This window comes from Misgurnus anguillicaudatus, chromosome 3, assembly GCF_027580225.2.
Source record: "Misgurnus anguillicaudatus chromosome 3, ASM2758022v2, whole genome shotgun sequence".
Lineage (NCBI taxonomy): Eukaryota > Metazoa > Chordata > Actinopteri > Cypriniformes > Cobitidae > Misgurnus > Misgurnus anguillicaudatus.
The window spans coordinates 2,974,490-3,001,024 of record NC_073339.2 but is presented as its reverse complement, the minus strand read 5'-3'; the positions used below and the strand labels follow the sequence as shown (position 1 = coordinate 3,001,024).

The window sequence follows — 26,535 nt, the reverse complement described above, 5'->3', positions numbered from 1 at the left end:
AGAAAGAAAGAAAGAGCTCGCGTGTGAAGTGTTTTTCTCTCTTAATTGTTTTATTGAGTGTAAACAGAGTCTTGTCTCTGTGTATTTTAGTGTTGATGATGGATGTGATGTGCTGTAAATCAGTAGGAACTGATCTGTCCATGCTGGATATTGATGATTTCATGACAGAAATCTCTCAGCTGAAGAAAGAGGTGGCGTTACTGGAGACAAAGCTGAGGTTAAGAGGAGATGAAGGACTGAAGAGAGAGGTTTGTACAGCTTAAACATCCTTTACCTGAATCAGACAACATCAAATCATTTCTAATCTTACTCTGTGTGTGTTTGTTGTGAATCTTCCACACAGGACTCCGAGCTCAGTCTGACTTTACTCTGTTATACTGAGTCAAAGCACACAGACGCTCAGGACACTACAGTGTGTGACAGTAATCAGGACTTACAGGATGATGAATCTACTGATCAAACCTCCACAGAGTCTCTGGATTCTGTCTGTAACGCTGGAGAACAGCAGCAGATCCTGCAGACCAAACTCAACATGTGTTCAGTCAAACTCATCGACTGCAAGAACCTCATGATGAAGACGAGAAGAGAAACCACAGCAGAGGAAGATCACACTGAGGAAGATGACAGTCATGATGATGAAGATGATTTTATTCCTTCAGGTATGTGTCCTCTATTGTCTACAATATTTCATTGTAAGGTTGCAAAATTTGGGGAATTTTCAAGGCTGGAAACTTTATAGACGGTTTCATCGTACGCACGTGATACACGTCTGGATCCGATTCCGAACCTTACTTACGGTTTCGCAGTTTTTTACCGCGGTCAAGCCAGCCGCTGTTTGAAAATACACGGTCAAGCCAGCCGCCCTTCAATTTAAGCGTGTGCGCCTATTACTAAACATACGGTAATTTCAAGAAAAGCAGAGAGAACGCGCTTTCAGACCGCTTGGTTTCCTTTCGCTCGCTTTCTCTCTCTCTCTCTCTCTCTCTCTCTCATCACTCTCTCTCTCTCTCTCTCTCTCTCTCATCTCTCTCTCTCTCTCTCATCCTCTCTCTCCTCTCTCTTCTCTCTCTCTCTCTCTCTCTCTTCTCTATCTCTCTCTTCTCTCTCTCCTCTCTCTCTCTCCTCTCTCTCTCTCTCTCTCTTCTCTCTCTCTCTCTCTCTCTCTCTCTTTCTTCTCTCTCTCTCTCTCTCCTCTTTTTGTCTTTCTCTCTCTCTCTCTCTCTCTCTTTGTTTATGTTGATATTTTGCATTTGTTATTTATTTTTCTTCTTTTGGATTTTCTTTTGGTTGGTTTTAATATTTCTATTTTTTGAGGTGTAATGTAAAGCAGGATAATAAAGGCGTGTTAAAACCTCTCTGTCTCTTTCTCTCCTTCTCTCTTTGAAGAGATGTATTAGAAGTAACCTTTTTTGTCATTAAATGGACTTTTAAATTCAAATTCTCTCTCTCTCTCCCTTTCTTTTTTCTCTCTTTCATTCATTCATTCATTCATTCTTTCTTTCTTTCTCTTTTTTTCTCTCTTTCACTGTCTCTCTCTCTCTCTCACTCTCCTTCTCTCTCTCATCTCTCTCTCTCTCCTCCTCTCTCTCTCTCTCTCTCTCTCTCTCTCTCTCTACTGCGCGTGCGTGTTGGGAGTGAGCGTGGTGCGTGAGTGCTGCTGCTGAGAGCGTGGTGTTTGTGAGTTTCTTTTTTTCTTCTTCTAAGTTTTTTCTCTCCTCTTAACATTTTTTCTGCTGATGTTTTGTAGAGCTGTTTAGAGAAATAAGTGTTTGGTGAAGTATTTTTGTTTGTTTGTTTGTTGTGTGGAGGCGGGCTGCTGCCGGTGTGACCGGTTAGCATGGCTGCAGCCGGGCAGTCTAGTTTACACAAACTCACGCGCAGGACATGCTATTAAAGTGTCTCCGCCTGACGGGTGTTCGGTTGAAGACTGTAGTCTTGCCGTGGGGGAGATTGTTGGCTATGAAAGCATTAAATCGGCTTCCAGGGATGAATAGTGCTGTTGTGATTTTTCTGGATAATGTTGAAAAGGTAAATCAGCTACTTGAGAGCTGGTCTTGTGATTCATGATACGTATACACCAGTTTTTTCCCTAGTAAGTCCCGCTAGAAAGATCATTATTTCGAACGTACCCCCGTTTCTGAAAAATGAGCTTTTAGAGAAAGAACTAGGGAGCAACGAGAAGATTAGTATCTCCGATAAAGATGATACCTATCAGCTGCAAATCCCCTCATCTAAAACATGTTGTGTCTTTTAGGAGGACAAGTTCAAATGATTCTCAAAAACAGCAATGAAGAATTGAACTTGGTGTTTAAGTTTAGAGCTGATGATTATGATTATACCGTGCATGTAACATCGGAAACGATGAAATGTTTTGGGTGTGTGGTACTGTAGGGCATTTAATTCGTTCGTGCCTCGGGAGAGAGCAGGTGTGAGGCCGGGCAGCCGCTAACGTTATTGAACAGCCGTCTGTTCGGGCTGAGAGGAGAGCCTCTTTACCCGACGAATCGCAAGAAATTGTGCAGGAAGAAAGTCAAGATGATATCAGTCAGGAAAATGAGGTGAGGGAAAGTGTAATGAGTGAAAATAAGGTACAAGATGACTTAAAAGAGGATTCAAATGTTGGTGAAACGGCGACTAGAGTCGCGGAATCAGTGTTGTTTAATGAGGAAGCGGTTTTAATGGATGTTAATGTTTCAAAATTGTCAACTAAGAGAAAAAACCCAGAAAACAAATCAAATACTGATCAAGTCACAAAAGTATCAAAGATGATTGAAATGAGTTCCTCTCAGTCAGATGATGGGCTGATGAACACACAGGAGTCTGAAAGCAATTTTAGTGAAAATTCACAGATTGATGTAGAAAGTGCTTACTCTTTTAACAAAATTCAGTCATTTTTACAAACAACAAAAGGCATGAGATTAGTTAAAGTGGATGATTATTTCTCTGATTTAAAATTGTTCCTTGAGTCAGTTAAATATTTCATGAAAAACACAGAAAGCCCTGACCAACCAACCTTTACAGACCAAGAAGTTTTTCGCCTTAAGAAAATTGTGTTAAAAGTTAGAACTCAAATAGCAAATGATGATTAATTGTTTTTTGTTTTTATTTTTATTTTTTTGTTTTAATTTTTTTGTTGTGTTCAAATGCAACTTCACATTTGCTATGTGTGACATAAAGCTGGGCTCTTTAAATATCAATGGTGCTAGAGAGGACATGAAGAGAGCTTCCCTTTTTAGTTTGTTTAAAGCAAAAAAACTAAATGTTATTTTTTTACAAGAAACCCATAGTACAGCTGAGAACGAAATTGCTTGGAAGAAAGAATGGGATGGGGAAGTTTTTCTTAGTCATAAGAGTAGTAACAGTGCTGGAGTTAGTATTATGTTTTCTAAAGATTTTTTACCCATTTCTTGTGTGACTGAGGAAATCATTGCTGGCCGCTTGTTAAAAATACAAGCTGTTTTTGAAAATGTAAAGATGACTTTCATCAATGTATATGCTCCAAATATAGGCACAGAAAGGGTGGTTTTTTTAAACACTCTAAACAATGTTTTATGTAACTGTACTGCTGATGATGGATATATGTTCCTGGGTGGGGATTTTAATTGCACTGTAAATGCAAATTTAGATAGGAACCACCCAGAACCACATGGAGCTAGTAAAACATGTCTTGTTAAACTTATTGAGACAAATGATCTGTGTGATGTTTGGAGGCTTTTTTATAAAACTCAGCGCCAATACACATGGACTCATGTTAAAGATAATTGTTTGTCCCTCGCTAGGCTTGATCATTTTTATTGCTTTAAACATCAGAGTAATGTACTTAAAGGTTGTTCAATACATCCAGTTGGTATTTCAGATCATTCCCTTGTACAAGTTTCCATCTTTTTAAAAGATGTGAAGTGTAAAAGTGCCTATTGGCATTTTAATGTGTCCCTACTTTCTGATAAGGTGTTTAAAGATGTTTTTAAGTGTTTTTGGAGTGGTTATACAAAGACAAAATCTGAATACAATTCTTTACAACAGTGGTGGGACATAGGGAAGGGTAAGATAAAACAGCTGTGCTTACAATACACTCTCAATGTCACTAGAAACATGACAAAGACTATGAAAAATTTAGAGAATGAAATAATGCAGCTACAAGATATGGCAGGACTCCACAAGAGAAACAGAACATTTTAAAGTCCTTAAAAAGAAAAAGTTAGTTTTATCCAACCTATTGGGTTTTTCTGCACAAGGTGCTCTGGTTCGCTCCCGTCACCAAGATATTGTAAAAATGGATGCACCCTCTCATTTTTTCTTCGGCCTTGAGCGGAAAAATGGACAAAGGAGATTCATGCACTCTCTGCAGTCCAGCACTGGACAGCTGCTGAAAGACTCTGGGGAGATTCGTAAGAGTGCGGCTGCTTTTTATAAAAGACTTTTTGAGAAAGAATTTCAAGAGAGACCAGAGGTGGCGCAGTCTTTCTATGAGGGGTTTGCCTAAGGTGTCTGAGGAGGATAACGCTGAGTTGGAGGCACCCATCTCTGCTGATGAGGTACTTTCTGCATTACAGAGCCTAGAGAGTGGCAAGGCTCCTGGCATTGATGGCCTCCCAGTGGATTTTTATAAAGCTTTCTGGCCTGTGATTGGCAATGATTTGATGCTTGTTCTCAGAGACAGTCTAGATAAAGGACTTTTACCCCTAAGCTGTAGGAGAGCAATCCTTACTCTCCTTCCCAAAAAAGGTGATCTACAAGAGATTAAGAACTGGCGTCCAATCGCCCTGCTCTGCTCGGATTACAAACTTTTGTCTAAGGTGTTGGCAATGAGACTGAGAAAAGTTATGGAGCATGTCATTCATATTGACCAGACTTATTGTATACCCAATAGGTTGATAACTGATAACATTATTTTAGTTCGTGATGTTTTGGACCTTTCAAATTCAGTGGGCTATGGAATTTGTTTGATTTCAATTGATCAAGAAAAAGCCTTTGACAGGGTTGAACACCAGTATTTGTGGCAAACACTGGAGGCTTTTGGATTCAGTTCTGGAATTATAAACATGATTCGAGTCTTGTACAGTGACATTGAGAGTCTTTTAAAGATCAACGGTGGTTTAAGTGCTCCTTTTGAGGTCCAAAGGGGAATCAGACAAGGTTGTTCACTATCAGGCATGCTGTATTCCCTAGCCATTGAGCCTCTCCTGTTTAAATTAAGACAAACTCTTTTTGGTGTAAAAATTCCTGGTTGTGAAACAGTTTTTAAATTATCTGCTTATGCCGATGATGTTGTGGTTTTTGTCAAAAAACAAGAGGATATTGACACTTTGGCAGAAAATATTAATGCTTTTGGGATGTTATCCTCTGCTAAAATTAACTGGGGAAAAAGTGAAGCCGTAAAACTCAGTGATGAGTTGAGCAGAAAGCTTGTTTTTCCTCCTGGGTTAATTTTGAAAAAGAATGGCTTTAAATATCTTGGTGTTTATCTTGGTGATGTAAATTTTGTGAAATGAAATTTGGACAATGTTTTGGAGAAAGTCGAAGGACGTCTCAAAAAATGGAAATGGATATTGCCACACATGTCTTTTAGAGGTCGAACACTAGTGATTAACAACCTAGTGGCATCCATGCTATGGCACCGATTATCATGTGTAGACCCTCCAACGCAACTGCTGGCTAAGATCCAAGCAGTTATGGTAGACTTTTTCTGGGATCGTATGCATTGGGTCCCTCAGAGCATGCTGTTTCTGCCAAAAGAGGAAGGATGGCAGGGACTCATTCACCTTGCCAGTAGGGGCGCTGCTTTCCGACTCCATTTTATCCAGAGAGTTCTTGTTGGGACGACTAACCTTGTCTGGAGAGCCTTAGCCAAAACTGTTTTGACTCGAGGCGGGAATTTAGGTCTTGCTGAACAATTGTTTTTGATGGACCTGAACATTTATAAACTCTGTAATCTTCCAAAGTTTTACCATGGACTGTTCACTGTGTGGAAAATGTTCCAAAAGAATAGAATGACAGAATGTGAGTCACTGTCATGGCTGTTGAAAGAGCCAGTGGTGCATGGCACTCGTTTCAACGTAGAACGTATAATGGGACCTTTCGTGCTACAGTTGTTTGTTTCAGCTCGGATTGTCACTCTGGGACATGTGGTTGATCTATGTGGACCTATGTTGAGCGACGCTGTAGGTCTGGCCTCTCGTGTGGGAATAAGATCTATTAGGTCCGTGGATCAGCTGCTTAACACTTGGAAGCATGAACTTACAACTACCGAACTATCTTTGCTAAGTGACTATTGTAACAAGCAATGTCAACCAGCTTCTGATGATCCTTTTCCTGCATTAACACTTGTTCCTGATTTTAGAGAATGTACCGGTCAATTGTTTGAGTCCACAGAGACTCTTACAAATGAATTTGATGTCATGGAGGGGAAAACAATGTATAAAATGTTTGTAAAAATTCTAAACAAAAGCAAACTAAGTGGTCGAGCCGACACTCCTTGGAGAGCTCATCTAGGGCTTGAAAATGAGGTTAGACCTGAGTGGAGAGCAATATACAAACCACCGTTGACAAAAAGAGTAGGGGACTTGCAATGGAGAATCCTACACGGTATTGTGGCTGTTAATGCTTTTATTTCTGTCATTAACCCTAATGTAAGTGAGGATTGTCCTTTTTGCTTGCAGAGGGAAACAGTTTATCACTGTTTTTTGGATTGCAGTAGACTGTGTTTTCTGTTTCAGTTGTTACAACAAATGTTCATGATGTTTGGGGAGGTTTTTTCTAAACAGCTGTTTATTCTCGGTTTTAGATATAGTCAGAAGTGGAGAATGAAATGTCAATTGTTTAACTTTGTATTGGGTCAGGCTAAATGGCTATTTATGTTAGCAGAAAAAATAAGATAGAAGAGTCCTCTGACTCTGAGGTAATTAATGTTTTTGTCAGGATGATAAAAGCCAGATTAAAAGTTGATTTCAACTTTTACAGTACCACAAACAATGTTGAGGAATTCACAAACATCTGGTGTTTTAAAGATGTTTTATGCTCTGTGGTGGAAAATAATCTGGTTTTTGGGATTGTTTTGAGCTAAATTGTGCTATAGCCTATTTGTACTGTTTTTGTTTTTTATGATTACAGTATTGTAGAAAATCTTGTTATGGACATTTGAATAATTAAAGAGCTATTAAATTCTCTCTCTCTCTCTCTCTCTCTCTCTCTCTCTCTCTCTCTCTCTCTCTCTCTCTCTCTCTCTCTGTCTCTCTCAAAAATCAAAATTGAATTTGCTTACTATAAACTTGTGAATAATGAAATGCTGTTTTATGATATATGGTGTTTTAAAGATATTTTATGTGTGTTATTAGATGGTCAGTTGATATTGAATATTTAATTATTTTATTATTAATTTTTATTGTGATTATGTATGATACATAAATGAAGAGGAATAAAAGTTCACTGCACCATTTTGGAAATATATACCATGACTCCACTTTAGAGGCCTCTAAAGACTTCATTTCAAAAGAGTAGAAAAAAAACATGATCTGTTTTTGAAGGGGACGTCCCACACTGTATGCATACCTCATATTTAACCATTTCACTGCGCCATTTTGGAAATATATACCATCACTCCACTTTAGAGGCCTATAAAGACTACATTTCAAAAGAGTAGAAAAAAATTATGATCTGTTTTTGAAGGGGACGTCCCATACTCAGACATCCCAAGTCTCCCGGAAGTTCCGGGAGTCTCCCGCATTTTGATAGCGGCTCCCTGATGCCCGCAAATTAGTTAAAATCTCCCGGAATCTAGAGCGAGCAAGAAAGAGTAGCACGCGCACGGCAGAGAGGGAGGGGGAGACCTTGCGTGTGTGTGCTAGTGTGCCTCATTAAGCGCATGTAAGACAGAGAGCATCCTGATTGGCCTGCTCCGGTAAATCAACCAATCAATTGTCAGTGTGGGCGGGCTTTTATCTTTTCTCCGGACATAGATATATACAGTTCTCCCGAAGGTGAGTTCAACAAGTTTAATATCATGTGCATATTTTTCAGGCTGGCTACTAGTTGCCAAGGCTACATGAAAACAACAAAATCCTTAGACCTGCTTAAAGTTGCAATAGAATATAAATAAAACAGTTTATATAAATATTATAAGCAGCTTATATAAATAGTAAAAGTGATCTACATATTGTAAAATAATTAACAAATAATTGGGTAACACTTTACAATAAGGTTCATTAGCTAACATTAGTTTACTACATTAGTTAACATATAATAATGAACTGCATTTATAAAGCATTTTTTATCTTTGTTAATGTTAATTTAAACATTTACTAATACATTATTCAAATCTTGTTAACATTAGTTAATGCACTGTGAACTAACACGAACAAACCATGAACAGCTGTATTTTTATTAACTAACGTTAACAAAGATTAGCAAATACAGTAACAAATGTACTTCTCATGGTTAGTTCATGTTAGTTAATACATAAACTAATGTTAACAAATGAGACCTAGTAAAGTGTTACCAATAATTGCATAGGCCTCTAGAAATTAATATTATGCTTTTATATCTTGAAATGTCATATCCTTGTCCTCCTTAATTTTTTATTTTTTATTTTGGGGGGGGGGCTTTGGGATACCTCCCTGAAATGACTTTTTGCAGGTTGGGATGTCTGCATACTGTATGCCAGGGCTATTCAATTGGCGGCCCGCGGGCCAAACCCGGCCCCCAAGGTAATTTGATCCGGCCCTTTATGTAGTCTGTAAAAAAGACATCTCTAAAATAAATTTAGTAAGTTAGACAACGGGCCGTACAGTTACGAGTTGATGCGCGTGCGTCTGTTTCATGCAGCATGAGCTGCAGAGCGCGAGTCACGTGACTGGTGCGAGCAGCTGTGTCACGTGATTATATTCGCGCTTTTGTCCACAAGTTCAAAGCTATCGCCTCCCCCGCTCGCGCCCGCGTCTCAAGACGCGATAGCTGACAGACAGTGGTGAGTTAAGAGACCGGACTCTATGGTTGTTTTAACTTTGTTTGTTGTATTTTCAGCTTAAAACACTGCCTTTTCCGACAATTACATTAACGTTAGATGTCTTAATAAAGGAAACTCGTTGAAACGATTTTGTGAACTAGACAAAAAGATCCTGTCGTTTCTCCAAAATTCAAAGCAGACAAAAGCTCAAATATTATGCGAGTCATCGTTCTCACATAAGAATGCAATTAAAACGAGTAACAGTTAGTCGCCCATCGCTCACAGCACCTGCACCACTGTATGCGTATCATGCTGACAAATACACACCTGATTTTACTGCTCTTGCGAAATCTAAAAACATATTATGTTTATTAGAAGGTAGCCTAATGTTTGCCAGTTATTAAGATGGCTGTTGTAGTTTAAATAGGGCTACTGTAATAATTAGGTTTTGACAAAAAAACAGCATTAAACAATTGTTCCATATTATAAACTTTTTTGTTATGTGCACTGAAGTGAGTAAATGAGTTAAATTCTCAAGTGTGATATGGATCTTATTTACCTATTTAAATGTATAATAAAGCTTACTTGGGCATCTTACTTATGTTGTTATGCAATTTTAAAATACAACGAACATGTCTGGATGTAGAAAAAGCCTACTCTGACATCTAACAATGCACTAATGTTGTTGAATGCAGTTTCAAAATACATGTTTGTAGAAAAAGCCTATTGTACAATGCACTGATGATTTTGTTATGCAGTTTCAAAATACAACATGAATATGTTTAAATGTAGAAAAATTTAGTCATCATCACTGTTATATCTCCGGCCCCTCATTTAAGATACTTTTTATGAACTGGCCCCCACGACAAACTAATTGAATAGCCCTGCTGTATGCATACCTCATATTTAACCATTTCACTGCACCATTTTGGAAATATATACCATGACTCCACTTTAGAGGCCTCTAAAGACTTCATTTCAAAAAAGTAGAAAGAAATTATGATCTGTTTTTACAGGGGACATCTCATACTGTATGCATACCTCATATTTAACCATTTCACTGCACCATTTTGGAAATATATACCATGACTCCACTTTAGAGGCCTATAAAGACTACATTTCAAAAGAGTAGAAAGAAATTATGATCTTTTTTTACAGGGGACATCCCATACTGTATGCATACCTCATATTTAACCATTTCACTGCGCCATTTTGGAAATATATACCATGACTCCACTTTAGAGGCCTATAAAGATTACATTTCAAAAGAGTAGAAAGAAATTATTATCTGTTTTTATACAGGACGTCCCATACTGTATGCATACCTCATATTTAACCATTTCACTGCACCATTTTGGAAATATATACCATCACTCCACTTTAGAGGCCTATAAAGACTTCATTTCAAAAGAGTAGAAAAAAATTATTATCTGTTTTTGAAGGGGACGTCCCATACTGTATGCATACCTCATATTTAACTATTTCACTGCGCCATTTTGGAAATATAAACCATCACTCCACTTTAGAGGCCTCTAAAGACTACATTTCAAAAGAGTAGAAAGAAATTATGATCTGTTTTTATACAGGACGTCCCATACTGTATGCATACCTCATATTTAACCATTTCATTGCGCCATTTTGGAAATATAAACCATGACTCCACTTTAGAGGCCTATAAAGACTTCATTTCAAAAGAGTAGAAAGAAATTATGATCTGTTTTTATACAGGACGTCCCATACTGTATGCATACCTCATATTTAACCATTTCATTGCGCCATTTTGGAAATATATACCATCACTCCACTTTAGAGGCCTATAAAGACTTCATTTCAAAAGAGTAGAAAGAAATTATGATCTGTTTTTACAGAGGACATCCCATACTGTATGCATACCTCATATTTAACCATTTCACTGCGCCATTTTGGAAATATATACCATGACTCCACTTTAGAGGCCTATAAAGACTTCATTTCAAAAGAGTAGAAAGAAATTATGATCTGTTTTTATACAGGACGTCCCATACTGTATGCATACCTCATATTTAACCATTTCATTGCGCCATTTTGGAAATATATACCATCACTCCACTTTAGAGGCCTATAAAGACTACATTTCAAAAGAGTAGAAAGAAATTATGATCTGTTTTTATACAGGACGTCCCATACTGTATGCATACCTCATATTTAACCATTTCATTGCGCCATTTTGGAAATATATACCATCACTCCACTTTAGAGGCCTATAAAGACTTCATTTCAAAAGAGTAGAAAAAAATTATGATCTGTTTTTGAAGGGGACGTCCCATACAGTATGCATACCTCATATTTAACCATTTCATTGCGCCATTTTGGAAATATATACCATCACTCCACTTTAGAGGCCTATAAAGACTTCATTTCAAAAGAGTAGAAAAAAATTATTATCTGTTTTTGAAGGGGACGTCCCATACTGTATGCATACCTCATAGAGAGAGCGCAAGAGAGAGAAAGAGAGAGAGAGAGAGAAAGCGAGCGAAAGGAAACCAAGCGGTCTGAAAGCGCGTTCTCTCTGCTGTTCTTGAAATTACCGTATGTTTAGTAATAGGCGCACACGCTTAAATTGAAGGGCGGCTGGCTTGACCGTGTATTTTCAAACAGCGGCTGGCTTGACCTCGGTGTTTTTTTAATGGTCTGACTAGTTGCTAAACTGATCTCTTGAACAAATGCCTCGTCGAAAATAACAAATGTTTTGGATTCGTAGGTAATCTATGTGTTGTTTTGTTGCTTGTAATATAAATAAACTACGTTTAAAGAACTTTGTTGTTATTTATTCTTGGCGGAGTTTACCGGAAGTTACGTGCGGACCGCCACAGCCGCTTGTTTATGTTGTTACTGCTGAAACGGTAATTTGAAAAACTGCAGAGATCAGAGAAACTGATATCTGTTTAACTTAGTTCAGCAACTTATTTCAGTTGCTTTGAGTAATGAAAACAGCATTTAAACATGACTTACTGGGGTAGAGTCTCACAATCTCGTCTGACGGTAATAAAAGCACATTTTTAAAGTGCAAAACTTTTTAAGTTTCTTTTTATCAGGTATGTGCGTGTACCATATTTTTCCACTGGCAGCACGACTAACATGGCAGGGCGTCTCCGGGTTCAAGGTCAGATATTATATTTCATAAAAGTCTTGTCTAAAAATGGCATAGCATTTTTTTGTGCTTTCAATAAAAAAAATTAAAATCTAGAATTGAATCGAGGATTTTGAGAACCGTGACACCCCTAATATTATTGTTAAAGAATGCATTTGTATAACTTTTGATAACAATAGTGATAATGTAATCAGGGTGAAATTATACTATATTTAACCCCTTGTCGCCTGTGTTTACAGTTTATGGAAATGTGAGTCAGAAGAGATTTCATAATGCTTTTCGTTTTCTTTCAGAGGAGAACAGTGATTCATGTTATGAGGGAGAAACATCACAAGAGCGACTGACAGCACAAACTCTTTCCTGCATCACCTGTGGAAAAACATTTAGCTCACCGAAACAATTAAAGAGACATGAGAGAAAACACACCGAACAGAAACTCTTCAACTGCAAGAAATGTAAGATCAGCTTTACTACCTTACAAGAGAAGAGAGGTCATTATTCAAAAGTGCACAGAGAGAAGAAAAAACGCACAGAGCAGAAACTCTTCACCTGCAGGAGATGTAAGATCAGCTTTACTACCTTACAAGAGAAGAGAGGTCATTATACAAAACTGCACACAGTGAATAAGCAGCAGGCGTTTCACTGTGAGCAGTGTGGGAAGAATTTTTTTACAACATCATCTTATATTAAACGTCACATGAGGACACACAGTGAGGAAAAGTCTTTCCACTGCAGTGTGTGTGACAAATATTTCAGCACCAAAGGAAATCTTGATGCTCATCTGAGAATTCACACAGGAGAAAAACTGCATGAGTGTCCTCACTGTGAGAAGAGATTCAGCCTCAAACCCCATCTAAAGAAACATGTTCGTATACACACCAATGAGAGACCCTATCAGTGCAGTGAATGTGGAAAAACCTTTAGGAAGTCATGTTCTTTGAAGTTACACCAAAAAACACACACTGAAGAAAAGGACTATCAGTGTTCATACTGTGATAAACCTTTCCGGCAGAAAACTCAGCTGATACGCCACGAGAGAGTTCACACTGGAGAGAAACCTTTTGTCTGCTCTCATTGTGGAAAGGGCTTCTCTGATCCATCTCATTTCAGAGTTCATAAGAGAGTTCACACTGGAGAGAAACCTCATCACTGTAATATTTGTGGGAAGAGTTTCGGGCAACAGGCTAATTTACTAAAGCACCAGAAAATTCATACAGGAGAAAAACCTTACAAATGCTCTCAGTGTGAAAAGACGTTTGCTCGATCAGATGTCCTGAAGACCCATCTTAGAGTTCACACTGGAGAGAAACCTTACGTCTGCTCGATCTGTGGAGAGAAATTTGCTTATTTAGGAAGCTTTCAGAGTCACCAGAAAAAACATGCTGAAGAACAAACTACACCGAAATCATCATAGCTTTCCGTGGAAAAATGTTTTTCTGTTTATCCAAATCAGTTCTGTGATTTGAAGCAAAAACAAATAATGTCTTTCAAGAATGATTTCAAAATTTCAATTCATTTTTCTTTAGCTTTTTTCATAAACAACGTGCTGATTAACAAATAAAAATGTAGCTGCAAGTATAATATACGATCAGTTACACACACACAAAACAGTGTTTACTAACCAGAGGACCGAGACTTTTAGCGGCCTCAACAAGCTTCCAAGACTCAAGATGACTTTGAATTATGTAAAAAAAAGACAAAATGAACATTAAAGGGGCCATGGTATGAAAATCTGACTTTTTTCATGTTTAAGTGCTATAAGTGTGTCCCCAGTGCTTCTATCAACCTAGAAAATGTGAAAAAGATCAACCCAGCAACTTAGTTTTGGTAAACCATTCTCTGCAAGCATGTGAAAAATTATGTCATTGAAATTTGGCTCTTTATGATGTCATAAGGAGATCTTATTAGAATAATCCCACCCCTTAATCTGCACTATCCAACCACAGCACTGCCATTTAGTGCAGAGAGAAAGAGAGTGAGAAAAAATAATTAACAGCACAATTGAGTTTCAATTTCAACAAACCACCATCATTGTGATCAGTGTTTGGATTTTATCAGCTCATTTGCATTTTAAAGTACACACCTACAATGTGGCAATTTTATAATAAATTATCTATATGGTATTTTGAGCTAAAACTTCATATACGTACTCTGTGGACACCAAAGATTTATTTTACATCTTAAAGTCTTGTGACATGACCCCTTTAAAAAAAGCTAAAACAAATAACAATCTGGACATTGTTTAGGCCTCGTCCACACTGAGACAACTCTGTCAGCAAAGCAAAGCTTTTTAGAAAATGTTCTCCAAAGTGGACAAATTTGAAACACCCCTTTCGCATTGTAGTGTGATTTGTGAAAACTGAACCGATTGCATTTTTAAGAAACAGAAAGTAAATAATATTTAAAATATGATGCATTCGTCTTAAGCATTTCATACACCAGACGTGAGCTCCATAAAAAAAACTGAGACTGTACTGAAGGGCTGAACCAATAGGTTGAACTTTCATCACTTTTAAAAATACTGTAATGATTTGTTTGGATTTGCTGTTACTGGCAATAAATACATGATAACCATATCTATAAATACCAACTTATATAGGTACATATTTCCACCTACTGTACCCTCATGGCTATGCAACCTCACGGCTTCACGTACTACAAAAAGTCAAAGCCGCAAGAACTGGCGCCTAACGACTGCAATGCATTTTGGCTTCAAGTATTTTTATGTAGTTACATCAACAATGTTTTTTGACATAAAATCCACTAATATGAGAAGATTAGTATGCTCAGTGTCTGGTATGTGCCCTGTTAACATGTTTTATTCTGCCTCAAAGCTTTAAAATGCATCACACTGTAGTATGTAAGCTTACAATGCATGTTTATAATGTACAATTGACCGTGTGCTATATATATATTTATTATTTTGTGCCTATTTGATAAATATACAAAGATCAAGATTTAAAAAAAAACTCATTAGGAACTTCTTCATTTAATTTATATAAATTATAATACCCTTGAGTTAGTGTCGTTTTCGTTTTGTTGTTAAAATTAACATCTGATGTAATGCATAAGGTTGTGGAATGGTTACATAGCTCATGTCTCACTTTGAATATTGAAAAGACTGTAACCATGTTTTTTAAAAATAGATGTAAACTTAAAGAATGCCCTGAGGTCTTAGCAAATGGGCATATAATTAAAAATGTGGACCAATTTAAATATCTGGGTGTTATCCTGGACTCAACTCTTACTTTTAAAAAACATGTAAAAAAAAATTGAGTAGTACACTTAAATTTAATCTTTTTAATTTCAGACATATAAGAAACTCTCTTACTATTGAGGCATCAACCACTTATTTAAATGCAATGATTGTTCCGCACTTTTTGTATTGTATGACAAGTTGGTCTCAAGCAAGTAAGACAGCATTGAGACCACTTGAAACATTATATAAAACAGCCCTTAAGATCCATGATAAAAAAAAAACACGTCAATATCACCACTGTAAATAATGACTAAATACTTAGGGCCCTATTTTAACGATCTAAGCGCATTGTCTAAAGCGCACAGCGCAACGTGTAAATGGGCGTGTCCGAATCCACTTTTGCTAATTTAACGACGGGAAAAATGGTTTGTGCGCCGAGCGCATGGTCGAAAAGGGTTGGTCCTATTGTAATGGGAGTATTTTGGGCGTAACGTGGAATAAACCAATGAGAGTCTCAGCTCTCATCCCCTTTAAAAGCAAGTTGCGCTGGCGCCATGTCTAATCCCTATTTAGATGACGAACTTTGTAAACTGAAAAACTAAGCGGAGGAAGAAGATCCCCAGTTTAAGATTAATGTTAAATAATTGTGTTGTTTTTCACTTGTATTGAAATTGTTATTTTTTTATTAAAACCTTTAAAACCCGTTTTCTTTTAGTCATGGAAGTTAAAAAGCAGGCTTGTAATTGCTTTAAATGTATGGCTATCCAATATCATCAAAAAATAATTTACAAGTATGTAAGATAAGGTTTATACTCTAAAAATACTTTATTTGTAACAAACAGGAGATAAAGAATTTACAAACGGCTCTCTGCGCGTTTCAGCACTTTGGACAGCGTTTTTAGCAAAGAGGTTTTTTTTAAGCATTACTTATACGCTGGTACAGAGTCATCATATACAATAAATCCGTGAGGTAGCATTAAAAAAACATTTAAAAACAGATGCATTTGTTTAAAGCAAAGCATTTATTTACAAGGCTGCAGGTGAAGCAGCTCTTTGCGCCTTCCAACGTCTCATAATTAGTCCTCTTTTATGTCCAAGAGACTCAATAATAATCTTTTACATTCAATCCTTTAATCTTTCATATTTAAAAGCATTTTTGTGCTGCTACGCATTCATGTACTTTGTGATAAGCAAACCCGCGGCGCATATTACTAATGCGCTCTTTAAATAATATAAAACACATTGCGCCATTGACTTTACACTTTAGAGCAGGTTTTTGTTGGTCAATGGCGTAGTCTATTTTAGTTGCCTCAAAATAGCAACGCGACAACAATGCGCCTGAACACACCTCGTTATCAGACCAGAACGCCCATGGGCGCAAAAGGGGGCGCAAATGCGTTTGCTAGTTAAACAACGCGGCGCTAAACGTGAAAATTAGGGTGGAAACTAGCGAAAGACACTTGCGTCGCGCATTGCGCTGCATTGCGAAGATAGAGCCCAATATCTTAAGTTTTGAAAATTTAATAATGTATTCAAATGTTTGTCTACTTTTTAAAATAATTCATAATGGTGTCGCTCCTCCACTAAAAAAAAGTATTGCACTCAACTCAGAAAAGAAAAGAGCTACTCGATCAGCCACTAGAGGAGAGTGCAATATTCCCAATCGTAGAACTTCTTTTGGTACCTCGGATGGATCTTCTTTTGAAGCAGGTGTGGAGACAGACAGACAGAGACAGTCATGCTGCTGATGGACTCATGTGTCAGACTGGCTCGACCTGTCTGTGGTGACACACGTGAAGAGGGCGGAGCTCAGCATCAGTTTGCAAAGCCCTGAGGATACGACATCAGCCATAATAAATCCAGGCCTGCAGGTAGAGAACAGCTACACGTGGATCTACTTGTAATTGAGTTACAGTAAAATCTCTAGAGGAACATGGGATGTGTTTTCACTTTGTCCAAGATGTTATTGCCCAAGCATTTTTTTCATTATTTGAGGGCCTTAATGGGGTTTTCAGTCTTGTTAAGTATTGGTTTTGTTTTAGATGCCTGTAAACTGAATGTGAAAAACACAATCATTTGATGAGAAATGGTTGAGTTCATTTTGAAGCCTTCCCAGCAGGCATTACAATGTTGATTCACCGTTGAATCAACGTCAAGGACAAGGTTGAATCAACGTTGAATTACCTTTTGATTTAGCAAATTTATTCAACGTTGAACAACAACTGACATTTTTTCAATCAAATTTCAACATTGATTTTTAAGCATTTCATTAACCTTTTGCAGCCGTTTACCATTCACAGTTGTTTCAACGTTGAACAAACAACTGACCTTATTTCAACCAAATTTCAACATTGAAGGTCGTTCAAATGCCTGCTGGGTTTGATTTCTCCTTACAGAATTTTAATCAGAGTTAAAAATATTAAAAACATCCGTTTGAGATATTCACAAGATACACACCTGAGATCTTTAAGATTTACTCCTCAAAAGAAAACACCTTTAATAAAAATCTCAAGTCTTTGTTTCTTTATTTAATCTTATTGCTTAGGAGAAAATTACTCTGACTACAGAGATGATAAAGAGAAAATTAAGCATGGTTTTACAACAGTTAAAACCAAAAAAACATGGTTACTGTAGTAAAACCATAGTAACCACAAAATAATTGGGTTTGACAACCAGGATTTTCAGGTAAACCATGGATAGTGTTGTAAATCACTCACACAAAATCAATACACCAAAAAACATGGTAACTACACTTTTACCACCATAAAACCATGGTTAATTTTTGTAATGGCTTATAAAGAGGGTAAATAGGAGCAATAATACTACATTATTGCTTTACTCCCTCACGTTGTATCTTTGTTTTTTTCATATTCTATTAAAAAACATATTTAACCTCTTAAGAGAGGGGGTTTGGGTTTTTTTCCCGATATCTACCAGCTATTTTGGGGTTAGGAAGAACCAATAAATAGAATAACCAAATTGTTTTCTAAGAACGTGAAGCGGTGTGTTTGTCTATGTTTGTTAACAACAGGTTCCAGTTACACAGAATTAAGTATTATGGTGCAAACATCAAAAAACTTTTATGTCACATCAAAGAGTATAGAAGCACAAGGGAAACTCAATAGAACGTTCCATTGCAACACCAGCGCCCAGCAGCAGCCCCACAAATCCGCCATTTTGGAATGAAAGCGACTCGGGAGTCAACTAGAAGTGATGGCAATATCAGCTACTTTGTATATTAAAAGATCAAATTCAAACCAGGGGCGTAGGCAGAAATTGTATTTTGGGTGGGCCGGGGCAAAAGTGAGTGGGCCTATAGTTTATATAAGAATAAAATTACTTGAATAATAATTAAACCTTAGAGTAGAAAAAAAAGAATAGACAAACTGCAAAGCAGTGACATCTTTACTTTGCAATTTTCGGCAAAGAAAATAATAAAACAAACATGTTCAATCAACACAGAGCTCAATAAAGGCTGGACAAACCAGGCCAGCATAGACAATAAACTGTCTTATTCAGGCTAATCAGCAGTGCAAAAACAGTTTACCTGAAATAAAGTAGGCTAAACGTAACAGAAAATTGAAAAAATGAAAACTCTCAGCAGAGCACGGTTTGAAATAAATAAACTCATTGCAACTCATTTAAATTAAACAATGTAAGTTAACCTATAAGGCGTACATCTATACACAACACACTACTTAGTTAAATCACTTCAGGAGCAAAAATAAGGAAACGAGTTAAACAACAGGCCTACCTTTGTTGTTTTCATTCTACAAAACAAGATGCAACCCAGTAAACAATTACGGTCTTTCAACGTTGAAATATGGTTGAAAATAAGTTGGTCCGCCTTGGACTGGTTTACGACGTGATTTCAACTAAGTAGTTTTGGCTGGACTGTTTGACTACGTGTTTTCAACTGACCATGTTTTCAACTCATAATCTACCAGTAAACAATTACGGTCTTTCAACGTTAAAATATGGTTGAAAATAAGTCGGTCCGCCTTGGACTGGTTTACGACGTGATTTCAACTAAGTAGTTTTGGCTGGAATGTTGGACTACGTGTTTTCAACTGACGATGTTTTCAACTCATAATCTACCAGTAAACTATTACGGTCTTTCAACGTTGAAATATGGTTGAAAATAAGTCGGTCCGCCTTGGACTGGTTTACGACGTGATTTCAACTAAGTAGTTTTGGATGGGCTGTGAGACGACGTGTTTTCAACTGTCAATGTTTTCAACTCATAATCTACCAGTAAACAATTACGGTCTTTCAACGTTGAAATATGGTTGAAAATAAGTCGGTCCGCATTGGACTGGTTAAGACGTGATTTCAACTAAGTAGTTTTGGCTGGACTGTTTGACTACGTGTTTTCAACTGACCACGTTTTCAACTCATAATCTAAGACAGCTAGATAATCTGTTATACATGCTGAAACAACGGAGAATACAATTTACCAAACCATGTTTATTATTATTGTAGATCCTTAATGAATGCGCTTGCGTACTCTATGGACACTGAGAGACACCGTACTATTGGAAGTGCGCATGAGTCCTGTTGGCACTGTTTTATATTCCCCTGCCGGGTTGAAATGTTTAGTTTCGGTTTGTTGCCTGTGGCTGTGTAAGCTGTAAATTGAATATACACTACAGTTGTTTATGTAATAAATACGGCTGGTTTGGATTTATCATGGACTCTTCACTCATTTCTACAATTATCTTAAGTAAATGTAAAGAGTTTTACATATTACGTCAAAGTTATAAAAAATATGAAACTGCGATTGAGGTGCAATGAGGATTCATGATATAATTACCCCACCCCACCAGGTGGCGGTAATGCACCATTAAAGGTAGTTGCCAACCGCCATAAAACTTAAAGAAGAAGCAGCGAAGAGGCATGTGAATGTGACGCGAATCTTCCACCCATCATCACAGAGAGAAGCCCAACCAACTGCCAGATTACATAAAGGTCTGGACTGCTCAAAGCAGGGATTTTCAAAGCTGTCCTGGAGGACCACTAGTACTGCACATTTTGCATGTTTCCCTTTTGTGACACACCTCATTCAGTTACCTTACACACCCAGTTCAAGTCTGGCAGTCTCTACTAATGAGCTGAAAATTTAAACCAGGTGTGTCTAATGAGGGAGATATGCAAATTGTGCAGTACTAGTAGTCCTCCAGGACAGCTTTGAAAACCTCTGGCTCATTGCATTGGACTGACCTATGTTTACTGCGCTCTGAAATCTGTGTTGGTATATGTTTATTGCACTCTGTGTTGGTTACTGGACCGACCTGTTTATTGCAGACTGTGAAATCTGTTGGTTACTTGACGGTTTGCACTATTTAAAATGTGCTGTTTTATTAAAGTTATTATCACCCTTTAAAGCTTTGTTTCATTTTATAAAATGTTATTTGGTATGTTAATGTGGTCCTGTTTTCAACATTGAAAAGATGGATGAATATGGACCAAAATTAGACGTTGAAGATCGACCTGTTTTCAACGTTGAAAAGTTGGACAAATTTGATGTCTTTTCAATTTTCATTTTCAACCTTCACTGGACCATAATTAGACGTTGAAGATTGACCTGTTTTTAACGTTGAAAAGTTGGACAAATTTGACGTCTTTTCAATTTTCATTTTCAACCTTCACTGGACCATAATTAGACGTTGAAGAACTACCTGTTTTCAACGTTGAAAAGTTGGACAAATTTGACGTCTTTTCAATTTTCATTTTCAACCTTCACTGGACCATAATTAGACGTTGAAGAACGACCTGTTTTCAACGTTGAAAAGTTGGACAAATTTGACGTCTTTTCAATTTTCATTTTCAACCTTCAGTGGACCAAAATTAGACGTTGAAGATCGACCTGTTTTCAAAGTTGAAAAGTTGGAGAAATTTGACGTCTTTTCAATTTTCATTTTCAACCTTCACTGGACCATAATTAGACATTGAAGAACGACCTGTTTTCAACATTGAAAAGTTGGACAAATTTGACGTCTTTTCAATTTTCATTTTCAACCTTCAGTGGACCAAAATTAGACGTTGAAGGTTTATGTCTACTCAACGTCCAATAGACGACTTTTTGCTAGCTGGGAAGCGCCTGGGTTTAATGTTGAAAACAGCATTGATCTCATTATATTCCAAAGAGTCACAGAGTTTTTTCTCAAAAAACAAAAGGCACGGGTTTTTGAGGCGAGTAATCGAGTCATGGATTCAAATTGGGTTGTGAGGGTGGTTTATCAATTGCCGTTAGATCGGCGGGTAAACCTGTGTCAGGCTGACCGGGAGAGAGCACTGGAACTGCCGCCAGGGAGCAAGCGGCAACCGGCGCCACCAGCGCCTGACTAGCCTTCTTGTGGGTTAATGAGTCTGCAGAACTGCGCTGGTAGGACTCGGCAGATGGAGGCAGTGGCGTATTGTCTTCCTCAACACTTGCGTTTTTAAATAACACATTAAAGAAACTTTAGCCATTATTGTGGCAATGTTAATAATATTAGCTAAAAAACGCAGTTAGCAAAGTTAGCTGGCTGGCTGCCTAAGCCCGCCGCTTCCCACAGAGTCTCCCTGTCAGAAGAAGCCCGAGCAACCAAGCAAACCAATTACGTTCCGGCGGCTTCCTACAACTTGCTTCAACAATTCCATTTTATTTAGAAAGCAAATTAAACACACACCAGTCAAAGATAAATCAGGTTTATATTAATATATTTTCTTAAATACATTTGAATAATAAAAATAAACTAAAAGTGTATTTTGATGAAACTTGCCTGGGCGGGCCAGGGAGTTAAGTGGGCGGGCCAGTGCCGCCCTGGCCCATTACTGGCTACGCCCCTGTTTCACACTGAATGATGATAACACAGAATAACATACAATCAGACCAGTGATCATTAATCCCTTTTTACAGCTTATTTTCAGATATTTAGACAAGTCTTATTTTACATACAAACATACCGACATAAACTCATCCACACATAATATTTTGGCTGCATATACATACACATATACATCTGAATTGCTCGGGATCCAGGGGATTAATATGTACAAAATATATTTCATAGTGGAGTTGGTAACTAATAATAGTAGTAAATGTGTAAAGTAGCATAATTACATAATAAAGCAAGAAAAAACTACCTCAAATGTGTATATGATTGGATTCCACAACTGATAACAACAACAAATCAACACATACATACAAGACAATACAGCATTTCATGTAGGTGTAGCAAGTGAACAAAATTTTAATTTAAGAAACTTACTATTGCGCTTCTGATTTGGCTGTTAGATTCGCTGAGAATGTTTTGAGAATGAGTTGGCTGTGAGAATTTTTATTCCAAAATGGCGGCCACGCTACTCAAGCGCCACCTAGTGACTGTTGCCAAAAACGAATGAGAGTTTCCCCTCTTGTGCTTCTATACTCTTTGGTCACATCCGGGTCTTAGGAAAATAAGGTTATTTTATCAGACGAACCAGGAAAAGCACATTGTCATCCTTTCTAATCTTGAATGATGATGATTTTAACTCTTTCCCCGCCATTGACAAGCTTACTCATCAATTAAGAAAAAAAACGCTTCCCTGCCAAGTTTTTCCGGCAAACTGTATGTCCGCTATTACCCACCAGGTGGCGTTCTTACCCAACTTATAAAACGTGGAAGTATTAGCTAAGGGCAAAGAGTTCTAGCTCTGTGTATGTTTTGATCATCACTCTGAATCGGATCAAAAGTCCTTCACAAAAATGCAATTATCTCAGCTTTTTGCTCAAAATTTTGTGTTTTTAAGAGAAACCTACCCATATTTTAGAGGTGATATATATATAGGTTTTATTGTTTTTAAAGCAGAGGGTCTGTTTTTTTTATTTGATATGTTGTATGTTTATATATTTTAAAAAGAAAATGTTTCTGGAAGGCATAAAACTTCATCATAAATCATAAAATATGCTGCCGCTAGCTAGCTACTTTTTATGTAGATAAACACAGAGATAGACGGCATGCTTGTATGTAGATAAACACAAAGATAGGCTGCGTGTTGCACATTTTCTTGATAGAAGCACTTGGGGATCTGATTATAGCACTTAAACATTGTAAAAGCCAGATTATCATGATATGCCCCTTTAAGGGCCGGTCACACTAAATTTATAAAAAAAATTATCATTTAAAGCACATTAGGTATTTTGTAGTAATTGTAAGTTTAATGTAAGTTAATGCAAAATGTAAAGGTTTGTAGTAATTCTAAAAATATGTTTTTAAGATGTTATATGTTTACAAACCATTAAGTATAATAGTATTTTGTGTTTTAATGTTATTCAGGGCTATCAGATTTAATAGCTTCCCTTTATGTCATTAATCAACACACACTTTAGCTCAATTTACTGCATACTGACATTAAATCTATAGTTATCTGAATATTTGCTTTTCTGATGTCTTAAAATGCATGTGGAGCAGGGAAATCGTTTTTTTCTGGGTGCATAGCCAAATACATATTCTGATCTTGGTAATAATAAAACTTTGTATACATCCCTTCATAGTCCTGTGCCTGACTATCTTTATAAATGTTAGTGAGTTCATGAGTATCACATGATCATTTACTTGCCACTCACAATGTAACTCGTGACTTCATTCTTTTATGTACGAATGACAGATGAATGAAGTGTTGAGTGTCTTCTCTCTCCAGTACAACAGGAGGCGCTCTGCAGCTCTTTACTCCGCATATAAACCCACTAAAGACAGAAAGAGCGAGCTCGCGTGTGATGTGTTTGTGTATCCTCAGTGTTTTTCTCTCTTGAGTGTAAACAGAGTCTTGTCTCTGTGTATTTTAGTGTTGATGATGGATGTGATGTGCTGTAAATCAGTAGGAACTGATCTGTCCATGCTGGATATTGATGATTTCATCACAGAAATCTCTCAGCTGAAGAAAGAGGTGGCGTTACTGGAGACAAAGCTGAGATTAAGAGGAGATGAAGGACTGAAGAGAGAGGTTTGTCCAGCTTAAACATCCTTAACCTGAATCAGACAACATCAAATCATTTCTAATCTTACTCTGTGTGTGTTGTGTTGTTGTGTTGTGAGGATGTGGATGTGGTTTGTTGTGAATCTTCCACACAGGACTCCGAGCTCAGTCTGACTTTACTCTGTTATACTGAGTCAAAGCACACAGACGCTCAGGACACTACAGTGTGTGACAGTAATCAGGACTTACAGGATGATGAATCTACTGATCAAACCTCCACAGAGTCTCTGGATTCTGTCTGTAACGCTGGAGAACAGCAGCAGATCCTGCAGACCAAACTCAACATGTGTTCAGTCAAACTCATCGACTACACGAACCTCACGATGAAGACGAGAAGAGAGACCACAGCAGAGGAAGACCACATTGATGAAGACAATCGTGGTGGTGATGATGATGATGATGAGGATTTTTTTCCTTCAGGTATGTGTCCTCTATTATCTACAATATTTCATTGTAGGGTTGCGAGAATCCGGGAATTTTCAGGGCTGGAAACTTTCTATGGGAATGAATGAAAATATATGGGAATTACGTAAGGAATAATTGACGACGGGCCATTGAATTATAAGAAAATAATGCACACACCGCAGGTGTGCATTATTTTCACATAATTCAAAGGACCGGATCAAATTATTCCGCTTATACCACAGTGACCACAAACAATGCACTGGTGCCTATTTTTTAAGAAATTTGACAGTTTAGCTGTGCGGTTTACATAAAAATAATCAACACCCATAGAACATTTCTCAGCCAATCAGAATGCAGCATTCAACAGACCCATGGTATAACTGTAATTAATGGAAATAAAGAATGCACTGTGTGTGAATAATATAACAAGCTCACTTTTATATCTCCTGATATATAGCACAGGTGAATCAAACATACATTTGTTTGTTTCACTTTATATAGTATGATTATAGAATGCATTTGTATAATTTTTCATAACACGAGTGATAATGTAGTCAGGGTGAAATTATACTATATTTACCCTCTTGTCGCCTGTGTTTACAGTTTATGGAAATGTGAGTCAGAAGAGATTTCATAATGCTGTTCGTTTTCCTTCAGAGGAGAATGTTGATTCATGTTCTGAGGGAGAAACATCACAAGAGCGACTGACAGCACAAACTCTTTCCTGCATCACTTGTTGAAAAACATTCAGCTCACAGAAACATTTAGAGAGACATGAGAGAAAACACACCGAACAGAAACTCTTCAACTGCAAGAAATGTAAGATCAGCTTTCCTACCTTAAAAGAGCAGAGAGGTCATTATTCAAAAGTGCACAGAGAGAAGAAAAAACGCACAGAGCAGAAACTCTTCACTTGCAGGAGATGTAAGATCAGCTTTCGTACCTTACGCGAGCTTAAACGTCATCATTCAAAATTGCACAGGGTGAAGAAGCAGCAGGCGTTTCACTGTGAGCACTGTGGGAAGAATTTTTTACAACGTCATCTTTTATTAAACTTCACATGAGGACACACAGTGAGGAAAAGTCTTTCCACTGCACTGAATGTGACAAATATTTCAGCACCAAAGGAAATCTTGATGCTCATCAGAGAATTCACGCAGGAGAAAAAACGTACGAGTGTCTTCACTGTGAGAAGAGATTTAGATACAAACCTCATCTGAAGAGACATGTGCGTATACACACCAATGAGAGACCGTATCAGTGCAGTGAATGTGGAAAAACCTTTACGAAGTCACGTTCTTTGAAGTTACACCAAAAAACACACACTGAAGAAAAGGACTATCAGTGTTCATACTGTGATAAACGTTTCACTGATAAACCTCATCTGATAGTCCACGAGAGAGTTCATACTGGAGAGAAACCTTACGTATGTTCCCACTGTGGTAAGACGTTCTCTGATCCTTCTCATTTCAGAGTTCATGAGAGAATTCACACTGGAGAGAAACCTCATCACTGTAATGTTTGTGGGAAGAGTTTTGGGCAACAGGCTAATTTACTAAAGCATCAGAGAATTCATACAGGTGAAAAACCTTACAAATGCTCTCAGTGTGAAAAGACGTTTGCTCGATCAGATGTCCTGAAGACCCATCAGAGAGTTCATACAGGAGAGAAACCTTATGTCTGCTCGATCTGTGAAGAGAAATTTGCTTATTTAGGAAGTTTTCAGAGTCACCAGAAAAAACATGCTGAAGAACAAACTACACCGTAATCATCATAGCTTTCCGTGGAAAAGTGTTTTTCTGTTTATCCAAATCAGTTCAGTGATTTGAAGCAAAAATAAATAATGTCTTTCAAGAATGA

At 37.4% G+C, this 26,535-nt stretch overlaps 1 pseudogene; it reads left to right on the top strand.

The window, feature by feature from the left end:
• Positions 1-26,535, top strand: LOC141354872 (uncharacterized; annotated as a pseudogene).